This window comes from Chlorocebus sabaeus, chromosome 7 (genome assembly GCF_047675955.1).
Source record: "Chlorocebus sabaeus isolate Y175 chromosome 7, mChlSab1.0.hap1, whole genome shotgun sequence".
Lineage (NCBI taxonomy): Eukaryota > Metazoa > Chordata > Mammalia > Primates > Cercopithecidae > Chlorocebus > Chlorocebus sabaeus.
In genome coordinates this window covers 69656917-69669706 of record NC_132910.1, presented here as the reverse complement: position 1 = coordinate 69669706, position 12790 = coordinate 69656917, and the positions used below count along the sequence as shown (strand labels likewise).

The window sequence follows — 12790 nt, the reverse complement described above, 5'->3', positions numbered from 1 at the left end:
AGCATGAAGAAAAAATAAAGACTTTCCTAGACAAACAAAAGCTGAAGGATTTAATCAACATCAGACTTGTCTTACAAGAAATGCTAAAGGGAGTACTTTAATAAGAAAGAAAAGGACATTAATGAGCAATAAATAATCACTCGAAGGTAAAAATTCAGTAGTAATAGTAAGTATGCAGAAAAACCAAATATAACACTGAAAATGTAGTGTGTAAACTACTCTTATTTAAGTAGAAAGACTAAATGATTTACCAATCAAACATGGTAACTACAACAACTTTTCATGACATATTACAATATGATATAAACAGTAACAAAAACTTAAAGCAGGGGCACAAAGTTAATGCATGAAGTCTTTGTAAATTTTCTTTCTGTTAGTTTGTTTATGCAAACAACGTTGTTATCAGCTTAAAATAATAGGTTATAACATAGTATTTGCAAGCTTCATGATACCCTAAACCAAAAAACATACAACGGAGACACAAAAAATAAAAAGCAACAAACTAAATCACATCACCAACTAAAATTACCTTCACAAAAAGAAAGACATGAAGGAAAGAAAGAAGGAAGAGAAGACCATAAAATATCCAGAAAACAAATCACAAAATGGCAGAGGTAAGTCCTTACTTATCTATAAATTGAATGTAAATGGACAAAATTCTTCAATCAAAAGACAGAATAGCTGAAGGGATAAAAAAAAATGAGGCCATGTGTGGTGGCTCACGCCTGTAATCCCAGCACTTTGGGAGGCTGAGGTAGGTGTATCACTTGGTCAAGAGATCAAGACCATCCTGGCCAACATGGTGAAACCCCATCTCTACTAAAAATACAAAAATTAGCCTGGCATGGCAGTGTGGTGGCGTGTACCTGTAGTCTTAGCTACTCAGGAGGCTGAGGCAGGAGAATTGCTTGAATCCAGGAGGCAGAGGTTGCCGCGAGCCAAGATCATGCCACTGTACTCTAACCTGGTGATAGTAGTGAGACTCCATTCCAAAAAAAAAACAAAAAAACAAACCAAACCAAACCAAACCAAAAAAAGCAAAACAAAACAAAACAAAACAAAACAAAAAAACAACCAAAAAACAGACCCAATGATCTGTTGCCCATAAGAAACAGACTTCACCTATAAAACACACATTGAAAATAAAGGGATTGGAAAAAGATATTCCAAGTCCATGGAAACCAAAATAGAGCAGAAGCAGCTATATTCATATCAGACAAAATAGATTTCAAGAAAAAACTAAGAATAGACAAAGAAGGTCACTATATAATGATAAGGGATTCAATTCAGCAAGAGGATATAACAATTTTAAATATATATGCACTGAATGCTGGAGCACCTAGATGTATAAAGAAAATATTATTAGAGCTAAAGAGAGAAGTAGACCCCAATATAACAATATCTGGAGATTTCAACATCCCACTTTCAATACTGCATCAATGTTCTAGACAGAAAATCAACAAAGAAACATCAGACTTAATCTGCACTATAGACCAAATGGGTCTAATAGATAGTTACAGAACATCTCCTTCAAAGACTGCAGAATACACATTCTTTTCCTCAGGATGTAGATTATTCTTAAGGACAGATCATATGTTAGGTCACAAAACAAGTCTTAAAACATTCAAAAAATGGTAATCATATCAAGCACATTCTCTGACCACGATGGAATAAAACTAGAAATCAATGACAATAGGAATTTTGAAAACTATACAAACACATGGAAAGTAAACAATATGCCCCTGAATGACCAGTGGGTAAATGAAGAAATTAAGATGGAAATTGAAAAATTTCTTGAAAAAAATGATAATGGAAACACAATGTACCATTTTGTTGTATGGAATACAGCAAAAGCAGTATTAATAGGGAAGTTTCTAGCTATAAGTGCCTACAGAAAATAAAAACTTCAAATAAACAACCTAATGATGCACCTTAAAGAGCTAGAAAAGCAAGAGCAAACCAAACCCAAAATTAGTAGGAGAAAAGGAATAATAAAGATCAGAGCAGAAATAAATGAAATGGAAATGAAGAAGACAATACAAAAGATCAATGAATCAAAAAGTTTTTTTAAAGATAAAGAAAATTGACAAACTTTTAGCTTGCCTAAGAAAAAAGACCCAAATATATAAAATCGGAGATGAAAAAGGAGACATTATAACTGATAATACAGAAATTCATATGATAATTTGTGGCTATTGTAAGAAACTCTATGCCAAAAAATTGGAAAATCTAGAAGAAATGGGCAAATTCCTAGATGCATACAACCTACCAAGATTGAACCATGAATAAATCCAAAATTTGAACAGACTAATAACAAGTAACGTGATTGAAGTTGTAATTAAAAATCTCCCTATAAATAAAAGCACAGGACCCAATGACTTCACTGCTGAATTCTGTTGAAAATTCAAAAAAGAACTAATAGCAATCCTACTGAAACAATTCTGAAAAAATAGAGGAGGGGATACTTCCCAGCACATACTATGTAGCCAGTATTACCCTGATACCAAAACCAGACAAAGACACGTCAAAAAAAGAAAACTACAGGCCAATATCGCTGATGAATCTTGATGCAAAAGGCCTCAATAAGGTGTTAGCAAACCAAATTCACTAATATGTTAAAAGAGATCATTCATCATGACCAAGTGGGATTTATCTCTGGCTTGCAAGGATGGTCCAACATACACAAATCAATCAATGTGATAAATCATATCAATAGAATGATGGACAAAACCCGTATGATCATGTCAGTGGATGTTGAAAAAGCATTTGATAAAATTCAATGTCCCTTCATGAAAAACCGTCAAAAAACTGCATGTAGAAGAAACATACCTCAACATAATTAAAACCATATGTGACAGACCCATAGCTAAAACCATACTGAATGAGGAAAACCTGAAAACCTCCCCTCTACCATCTGGAACATGACAAGGATGCCCACTTTCACCACTGTTATTCAACATAGTACTAGAAGTCCTAGCTAGAGCAATCAGACAAGAGGAAGAAATAAAGGGCATCCAACTGGAAAGGAAGAAGTCAAATTATCCTTGTTTGCAGATGGTATGATCTTATATTTGGGAAAACCTAAAGACTCCACCAAAAAACTATTTGAACTGATAAATTTTGTAAAGTTGCAGGGTACAAAATTAACGTACAAAAATCAGTAGCATTGTTTATGCTAATAGTGAACAATCTGAAAAAGAAATCAAGAAAGTAATCCTAATTATAACAGGCACAAGTAAAATTAAATATGTAGTGTATTAGTCTGTTCTCATGCAGCTAATAAAGTCATACCCCAGACTGGGTAAATTATAAAGGAAAAAGGTTTACTGGACTCACAGTTCCACAAGGGTGGGGAGGCCTCACAATCATAGCAGAAGGCAAAGAAGTAGCAAAGGCACGTCTGACATGGTGGCAGGCAAGAAAGCTTGTGTGGGGGAACTCCCATTTACAAAACTATCTGATCCCATGAAACTTATTCACTACCACAAGAATAGTATGGGGGAACTTCCCCCATTATACAATTATCTCCACCTGGCCCCACCCTTGACAAATAGAGATTATTACAACTCAAGGTGAGATTTGGGTGGGGACACAGCCAAACCATATCGCCTAGGATTTAACTAAAGAAATGATCTCTACAGTGAAAACTGTAAAACACTGAGAAAAGAGATTGAAGAGGACACCAAAAAAGAGAAAGATATTCCATGTTCATGGATGGGAAGAATCAATTTTGTTAAAATGTCTGTACCTCCCAAAGCAATCTACATATTCATTGCAATCCCTTTCAAAATACTAATGACATTCTTCAAAACAAAAACAAAACAGACCAAAAAAACTATCCTAAAATTTACATGGAACAACAAAAGACCCAGAATAGTCAAAGCTATCTTGAATAAAAAGAACAAAACTGGAGAGAATCACATTACCTGACTTCAAATTGTACTACAGACTGGCAGAGATGCTCCAGCCTCTGCGCAGTCCACAGTCAGTGCCACAGTGCCTGGCCTCCCACACACCCTGCAGGTAGTGCCCGTGCCCTCAGCCCAGAGTGCACTGGTGCCGGCGCCAGCTCCCAGAAAGAGTACGCCACACAGAGATGACAGCTGAGGAGATGAAGGAGACCTAGAGCTGGGAGCAATTGGTGCCTCTGCCCATGGAGGGAGTGGACATTAGCCCCAAACAGGAGGAAGGCATGCTGAAAGTCATCAAGAGATGGCACAGGTACAGAGATGCCCATGATTGGGGACTGAGTCTTTGTCCACTACACTGGCTGGCTGTTAGATGGCACAAACTTTGACCCAGTCTGGATCACAAGGACAAATTCTCCTTTGACTTGGGAAAAGGGAGATCATCAAGGCTTGGGACATTGCTATGGCAGCCATGAAGGTGAGGGAGGTGTGCCATATCACCTGCAAACCAGAATATGCCTACGGTGCAGCAGGCAGTCCTCCAAAGATCTCCCAAATGCCATGCTTGTGTTTGAGGTAGAGTTGTTTCAGTTTAAGGGAGAAGATCTGATGGAAGAGGAATATGGTGGAATCACCTAGAGAACACAGACTCGTGGTGAAGGCTATCCAGGCCTAGTGAGGGTGCTATCATGGAGGTTGCACTGGAAGGGTGCTACAAGGACCAGCCCTTTGAACATCAGGAGCTCCGCTTTGAGGCAGGCAAGGGGGAGAACCTGGATTTGCCTTATGGTCTGAGGAGGGCCATTCAGTGCATGTAGAAAGGAGAACATCCCATTGTGTACCTCAAACCCAGCTATGCTTTTGGCAGTGTTGGGAAGGAAAAGTTCCAAATCCCACAAAATGCCTAACTAATATGAATTACACCTCAAGAGTTTTCAGAAGACCAAGGAGTCTTGGTAGATGAATTCAGAAGAGAAGCTGGAACAGAGCACCACAGTGAAAGAGCGGGACACAGTGTACTTCAAGTAAGGCAAATACAAGCAAGCTTTTCTATAGTCTAAGAAGACTGTGTTCTGGCTGAAATATGAGTCTAGCTTTCCCAGTGAGGAAGCACAGAAGGCAAAAGCCCTTCAACTGGCCTCTCACCTCAACCTAGCCCTATGTCATCTGAAACTACAGGTCTTCTCTATTGCCACTGAAAGCTGTAACAAGGCCCTAGAACTGGACAGCAACAACGAGAAGGGCCTCTTCTATCGGGGAGAGGACCACCTGGTTGTGAATGACTTTGAACTGGCATGGGCTGACTTCTGGAAGGTCCTGCAGCTCTACCAAAACAATGAAGCCACTAAGGCCCAGTTGGCTGTGTGCCAGCAGCAGATCTGCAGGAAGCTTGCCTGGGAGAAGAAGCTCTATGCCAACATGTTTGAGAGGCTGGCTGAGGAGGAGAACAAGGTCAAGCCAGAGGCTTCCTCAGGAGACAATCCCACTGACACAGAGATGAAGGAGGGGCAGAAGAGCAACACCACAGAGAGCCAGTCTCAAGTGGAGACAGAAGCATAGCCCCTCTCCACCAGCTCTACTCCTGTGGCTGCCTGCCTCCCCGTCTCCCTACTCTGTCTTGTGAGTTTTGTAAAACCTGAGGAATTTTGAGCAAATTAGACCTTTACTTTTCTATCTGATTGGATGGTGGCTTTAGGGTGAAGGGGGAAAGGAGTAAGCTGGGAGATTGAGGTGGGGAATCATTTTAGGTGTTGTCACCCCCTCTTCCCTTCCCCCATTGCACATGAACATATGTCCATCCATACATGCTCATTAGAATGTTAATTTATTGTGATCCCTCTGTTTGTTAGTTCCATTTTCCAAGGGTAGAAGAGGCAAGTGGTAGAGATGGGGTCTGACACGAACCCAGGTTGGAGAGGGAGACTCCTAGGCAGCCATTTTCCCCATCCTTTCCCTCTCCCAGTCCATTTCCCTCTCCCAGTCCACTTCCAAATGTGGCCTCCGTGTGGGTGCTAGGTACATGGAAAGAAACACCATTTCTTCTCTGTTCCCTTCCTCACTCCAAATGGCATGGCTGATGATGTCTTCTGGTGTCATGGTGACCATCCCCTATCCCCTGTTCTGGTATTTCCCCTGTCAGTTTTCCCTCTCAGCAAGGTTGTGTCCCCAACCCCCTCAGCCTCTTCTTTGCATGTTGCTGAAGGTCCAGGCTTGCCTCAAGTTCCATGCTACAGCAATAAAGTGGAAACATTAAAAACAAAACAAACAAACAAAAAAATTATACTACAGACCTATAGTAACCAAAACAGCATGGTGTTGGCATTAAAACAGATTAATGAAACAGAATAGAGAACCCAGAAACAAATTCATACACCTACAGTAAACTCATTTTTGACAAAGGTGTCAAGAACATGCACTGGGGAAAAGACAATCTCTTCAATAAATGGTGCTGGAAAAACTGGATATCCATATGCAGAAGAATGAAACTATATGCCTATCTCTCACCACATACAAAAATCAAATCAAAATGGATTTTTGAACTATGAAACTACTACAAGAAAACATTGGGGAACTCTCCAAGACATTGATCTGGAAAAAATTGCTTGAGTAATACCCCACAAGCACAGGCAACCAACCAAAAATAGACAAATGGGATCACATCAAGCTAAAAAGTTTCTGCACTGTGGAGAACAGTTTGGAGATTCCTCAAAAAGCTTAAAAGAGAGCTTACCATATGATTCAGCAATCCTACTGCTAAGTATATACCCCAGAGAAAGAAAATCAGTATAACAAAGAGATATCTGGACTGCTGTGTTTGTGGCAGCACTGTTCACAATAGCCAAGATTTGGAGGCAGCCTAAGTGTCCATCAACAGATGAATGTTGAAGAGAACAATCAACAAAGTGAAGAGACAGCCCATAGAATGGGAGAAAATATTTGTAAACTCCCCATCTGACAAGGGATTAATAAGCAGAATGTATAAGTAGCTCAAACAGCACTGAAGGAAAAAATATAATAATTTGATTAAAAAATGGGCTAAGGATATGAAAAGACATTTCTCAAAGGAAGGTATAGAAACAGCAAATAGGCATATGAAAAAGTGCTCAACATCACTGATCATCAGAGAAGTGCAAATCAAAACTACAGTGAGGTATTATCTGACCCTAGTTAAAATGGCTTATATCCAAAAGACAGTCAATAACAAATGCTGGTGAGGATTTGGAGAAAAAAGAACCCTCATACATTATTGGTGGGGATGTAAATTAGTACAACTACTGTGGAGAACAGTTTGGGGATTCCTCAAAAACTTAAAATAGAACTTACCATATGATTCAGCAATCCTACAGCTAAGTATGTACCCCAGAGAAAGAAAATCAGTATAACAAAGAGATAATCTGGACTGCTGTGTTTGTGGCAGCACTGTTCACAATAGCCAGGATTTGGAGGCAGCCTAAGTGTCCATCAACAGATGAATGGATAAAGACAATGTGGGACTTATATGCAATGGTGTACTATTCAGCCATAAAAAAGATTGAGATTCAGTCATTTTTAACAACATGGATAGAGCTGGAGGTCATTATTTTTTGTGAAATAAGCCAGGCACAGAATGACAAACATCATATGTTCTCACTTAGTTGTGGTATCTAAAACTCAAAGCAATTGAACCCATGGAGATAAAGAGTAAAAAATGGTTCCCAGAGCCTAGGGAGAGCACTGGGCGCTTCTGTGGGGTGGTGGGAATGATTAATGTGTACAAAAAATATTTAGAATTAATGAACAAGACCTAGTATTTGATAGTACAACAGGGTGACAATAGTCAATAATATTTGAATTATACATTTTAAAATTACTAAAAGAGCATGATTGGATTGTTTTTAACACAAATGCTTGAGAGGATGCAATTCCCATTTTCCATTATGTAATTATTACACATTGCATTCCTGTTTCAATACATCTCATGTCTCCCATATACACTACTATATACCCACAAAAATTAAGTAGGCCCTTGGGGAAAGTAGGTTTTCTTCTTTATCAGACCCATCCATACCGAGTCCAGGCCTGGAGAATGCTTTCTTTGCTCTGTTCCTTAATGGACTCCACCCTGAACTCAGTAATTTTAGCTAAGATATAATAGCTAAGTTTAAAAGATCACCACCTATCAAACTGAAATACACCTTTCTGGAATTTAACTGGCTTTCCTGAAACCCTTTTGTAAAAGAAATTAACACCTATAAAGGATATCTCCATTTGTAAGATGTCTGCCTATGTACATTAGAAACTCTTCCCATTGTTTTAAATTTACAGAAGTCAGACTTCTGTTTAAGGTGCTTTTCTGGCCGTCTTATCTAACTTAACTTTTACTTACACCATTTTCCCCTGGGTTTGAGCAAATGATACTGTATTTAGGCCTAAGGTTTTTCTTTTAATGATACCTACATATATCATATGTATATTATAAAATTAGTATATATAATTTATAATAAATATATAATATACATATTATTAGATTACCACTTTATCTTGTACTTATTGGCTTTAATTTACAAGCATTTATCATCACAAATTATATTATACCAGTGTGTTTGATTTCTCTTCCTGTTAAAGTGAAGTAAATTGGGTAAGCTTTCCTTATGTTCATAAATCATTTAAATGAATAGACAATTAAAAATGTGTTTAGTTTGTACATACACACAACAGGAAGTAAAATGCTTTCTTCCATATTAAATAATGTAACATATATCAAATATTTCTTTGAAATTCAATAGACATTTAAAAAATATACAGTAGCATATGTACCCATTATATTTCAATTATATTTTAACATTCTTTGATGTTATTGAACAACTATTCCCTGTTACATATCTCTTTAGCATTGGTGCCTCTTAATGAAATATAAGAAACTAATAGGATATGTTTTACAAAAATTTAGTGACTCATATTTATTATCCTTAATGTAGAAAGTCTTATTCATTTGTGCCTCAGTTTATTTGCCAGTTGAGTAGGAATGCAGAAATAAAAGGTAAGTAATAAAGAAAAAGTCACTTCATGGAAAATGGAAAGGCCTAGAGATAGTTTGTAATTATGCAGCTTTCATAGTCAGAGGACACATGTAAAAATGCAGACTACAAACATGCTTACAGCAGGTAAATACATAGTACAGAGTATTCCTTGGTGCATAGAATGAAAGCACATTTCTACTAATAAATTATGTGTACTTAATATTGCATATTGTTATACAATATTAAAAATGTTTTAGGGTTCTTTAGAGAAACAGAACCAACAGAGACAGAGAGAGAGAGAGAGTGTGTGTTTGTATAGAGAGAGAGAGAGAGAGAGAGAGAGAGAAAATGAGAGACAGACAGAGAGAGAGAAAATGAGAGACAGACAGAGATTTCTTTCTTTCTTTCTTTCTTTTTTTGAGATGGAGTCTCGCTTTGTCACCCAGGCTGGAGTGCAGTGGCACGGTCTCGGCTCACTGCCAGCTCCGCCTCCTGGGTTCACACTATTCTCCTGCCTCAGCCTCCTGAGTAACTGGGACTACAGGTGCCCACCACCACACCCGGCTAATTTTTTGTACTTTTAGTAGAGACGGGGTTTCACCGTGTTAGCCAGGATGGTCTCGATCTCCTGACTTCGTGATCCGCCCACCTCAGCCTCCCAAAGTGCTGGGATTACAGGTGTGAGCCACCACGCCCGGCCCAGACGGATATTTATTCTGAGGAATTGGCTTGTGACTATAGAGACTTGGTGAGCCCCAAATTTGCAGGGCTGGAGATAACAGGGAAGAGTTGCAATCTGAGTCCAAGCACAATCTGCTGGGAGAATTTCATCTTCCGGGGAGGTCAGTCTTTTTCTATTAAGGCTTTTCAGTTTTTGGATGAGGCCAACCCACATTATGGAGGGTAATCTGCTTTACTCATAGACTACTGATTTAAATGTTATCGCATTTAAAAAAATACCTTCACAGAAACATCTAGAATAATATTTGAACAAATATCTGAGTACCATGGCCTTACCAAACTGACACATAAGATTAACCATCACAAAGAGGATGAATACTTTTTAAAGAAATGATTTCATTTTGTTCTTCAGTACCACGTGCAACAAAATGATTCTTTAAATTGTTTTGTCAACTGCATTCTCCTTACATCTAGTTTTTTGACATTATTTTGCTAGGTAAGAAGAGGAGAGAGAAGTGAGACTCTGTGAAACTAAAATTGGAACAGGAGTTCTGTGAATGAGGGGTGGCCTGAGCCACCCTTCTAAAACCATGAGTAAGTGGTAGGGCTTTGCATTTGAGTGAGTGTCCCTGTGGTACATCTGTGCAGGCTACAGCCAAGATTTCTGGGTTTCCAAACTTAGTCAAGGTGCCGTTTTCCCAGCCCAACACACATAGAAGCCACAGATCTGCTGGCCCTTCTGCAGTCATGCAGGCTTAGCCAGTTTACAATTAAGAGGATGTAAATATGCAACATATGTAAATATGTTTTAGACTCAGTTTTCATCCGAGGCCCGAAGACAATAGCAATAATCCTAAATCCCAGAGTGAGATCCTGAACCACTTGTCTTGCAAAGGAGGTGGTAAAAATGCCTTTGGTCATTCATCCACTTGAAAATTGTTGTATAATGGAGAATATGATTAGCGTTTGTCTCTAGTTCTTGAGAGGAAAACTAGTTCATCTGAAATTTCCCAGATCATAGGAGTTCTTTGTCATTCTTGGTGGTCCAGATAGCTTATGCTAGTGAGGTGATTCATGGTGGGGCCCTAGTATAGCTTATACTAATGAAATGATTTGGGATGGGGATAGGCCCCGTCAGAAAGACCAACCATTTGATTAGACTGTTGGAGCTTTGGATCAAATGATATCACGAGTATCCTTGAATCCTCAGAAAGATGAGAAAGAAGAGAAGGGCTGGAAACCAAGCTTAATCATGTGCTCAGTGATTTAATCAATTATTCCTATAGTTCTGGTGCCCACTGTGGGGCGGCTGGGACACTTGACTTGCTCCAGAGCCTGCAGATGAGATTCTGGAACAACTGATGAAAAGCCGGCAAAGAAAAATGGTAAACATTGTTTTCCAAGGACAGTCCTCCTGGATTTCTGCCTGTAGTGTCACCTGGTGGAGAATAGAAGGTAAAATTTTCTCATCTCTCTTTTCCAAAATTCAGAATAGCAGGAGAAAATCATCTGTACGAACTAGTTGCTGGGTATAGTGAATCTGGTGATTTTGTTTGGTATGAGTAGTCTGATTTTCTGATCCCTTCCCTTGCAGAGATGCTGCCTTGTTTTCTGTTGTCTTTGTCTTTCGTATTGTTTATCATAAACAGCAGAATCACAGGGCAAGGAGCACAGGCATAGGCTCTCTAAGGTTGTTGCTTAAGCTGGCCTTACAAGCTGGTGGATTCATAGTTCTTACCAGACTTCTGTTTAGTTAGACTAACTTTGCTGTGGGTAACTGAGTCAAAAACTGGATGAGATTCTCCTTTTGTCTTAAATTGTGAGATTCTCCTTTGTTTTATATCCTGAGATCTTGGCTTTGTGACCATTAAAGACATTCTCTCTAGTCCATTTTAGGGAAGCGCAAAGTGTTGGCTTGTGTCAGGCAGCCAGCTGGATAGCCTGGAACCCAAAGGTTTTCTTTGATCATTTCAATTCTCAGGAGAGTTCCTCTTATAAGAAGTCGTTGTCCTCATTGCTTGGTTAGTAAAGGGAAACTGCCATCCCAGTATTGTTTGCCTGTTGTCACAGATTACTGTGTTTGTGACCGGAGGCATCTCACATTTTTTGTGGGATTTACATAATACATAAATTTACCATTTACATAAATAATGTCATTACTACCTGTGACAATGAAAGTCTTTGCTGTCTTAGTCTCTGGAAATGAACTTTCCATGGTATTATTGGTTTGAGTCACTACAGGAAAAATGTTTGAATTGTGGCTTTTGGTCATGGGGTACCGATTTGTTAATAATCCTTTCCCTCACATGAACAGCTTTTGTTTTCCTGTTTGTTTCAATTCGTGTCCTGAGAACTTGGCTTGGCTTCCTGCCTGTCAGGGCATGCATTTTATTGGGTCTGCTTCCATGATGAACCAACTGAAAAGTGGTCTGGCCCCCAAAATATGGCCAGACAAAAATGTGGGTTGAACCCCATATGTAGCTAGCATACCTACTATTGCCAGCTCTCAAAGCATTGTTGAATCTTTTTCTCTTTTGGCTGTCTTCGGGAAGTGGCTCTGGATCTTGAGAGGGCTGCATTCTTTGCACCTCTGCAGGGCTGACTTGTGAGTCCTTGGTTAAACCTTAAAAGGCTTATTAGTTTTGGTCTTGAGTCGCCTATTAGGTATACCTTTGGTTTAAAACTTTGGTTTGTTTTATTTGTTGAATCCCTTAAATGAGTTTCAAACTGGTTTATAGATAAATGGACAATCATATTAACTAAATATACCTAAAACTGCTGAAAATATAGTAACAAACCCAAATGCTTTTCACTTTCATGTGACTTAGGTGAATCTCTGGTAAATAAGATTAGTTCAATATTGTTGGCTTAAGGGAGAAAATAGAGCCAAGAATATTTGCTGTTTGTCCCAGCTGAAATCTGATAATTTTTGAAAAGATATTTAAAAGAGCTCTATGGTCAGAAGTGAGCTTAATTGAAAGTTGATATTCAGGCTATAATTTTTTTAAGGCCTCTCAGGTCTCTCTATCGGATCCTGCTTCTCCCAAGGGAGTTTCTCAGTCAACTGAAGCTTCTCAAACCCATGCTAACTATATGCTCAGCCCTTCTGTCTGCTTCCTTTCTTATCGGCATGATTTTTGCTGAAGATAATGTGGAACTTCATTGGTCTTTTCGGGAAACAAGATCTCAAACTGGCTCCTC

The 12790-nt window shown here is 38.9% G+C and overlaps 1 protein-coding gene and 1 pseudogene across 1 annotated transcript in view; one reads left to right on the top strand and one right to left on the bottom strand.

The window, feature by feature from the left end:
- LOC103236166 (N-deacetylase and N-sulfotransferase 3) overlaps positions 1 to 12790 on the bottom strand; it is a 210918-nt gene that overhangs the window by 59449 nt on the left and 138679 nt on the right. The window lies entirely within an intron of this gene.
- On the top strand, positions 4097 to 5468 carry LOC103236165 (peptidyl-prolyl cis-trans isomerase FKBP4 pseudogene; annotated as a pseudogene).